The sequence below is a fragment of the Volvox carteri genome, assembly GCF_000143455.1.
Source record: "Volvox carteri f. nagariensis unplaced genomic scaffold VOLCAscaffold_20, whole genome shotgun sequence".
In the NCBI taxonomy this organism is placed as follows: domain Eukaryota; kingdom Viridiplantae; phylum Chlorophyta; class Chlorophyceae; order Chlamydomonadales; family Volvocaceae; genus Volvox; species Volvox carteri.
The window spans coordinates 1382163-1382607 of record NW_003307563.1 but is presented as its reverse complement, the minus strand read 5'-3'; the positions used below and the strand labels follow the sequence as shown (position 1 = coordinate 1382607).

Sequence of the window (445 nt, the reverse complement as noted above, 5' to 3'; positions counted from 1 at the left end):
CACCTCCTCTATCACTACCGCAAATAGAGATGGGCGAAGTTACCTGTTGGTTGCATGCGTTACATGTGATACATGCCCTAACATCCCTCTTCGCATTCCGGAATTCTAGTCCCTTCGGGGCTACCTGGGAATTCACGTGCAGTCCCGGGGAGGTTTTACTGAGATATATACAGACATACATACATACGTCCTGTCCACGTGTTAGATAAAATAGCTACGAGACCCACACTGGGATTCTGTCTATTTGATAAATAGCATTATGTCGAGCGTTTTTAAAGGATTTGTTAAGACGGCAGTATGTAAAAGGGCTGAGCCATTTTTGCATGCAGGCCGCCTCTCCTGTCGGGTTCCCCCCTTCGGTCACCGCCTCGCGCGCGTGCACCGCTGTCGTCACCGCTACCAAGGTCGCAACCGGTGGCACGGCCGCCGCCACGTATCCCGCGGC

General features: G+C 52.6%; 1 protein-coding gene across 1 annotated transcript in view; it reads left to right on the top strand.

Annotated features, from left to right (window-relative positions):
• Positions 1 to 445, top strand: part of VOLCADRAFT_91314 (uncharacterized protein) — a gene marked incomplete at both ends in the record, with an annotated part of 4973 nt that overhangs the window by 3284 nt on the left and 1244 nt on the right. The window lies entirely within an intron of this gene.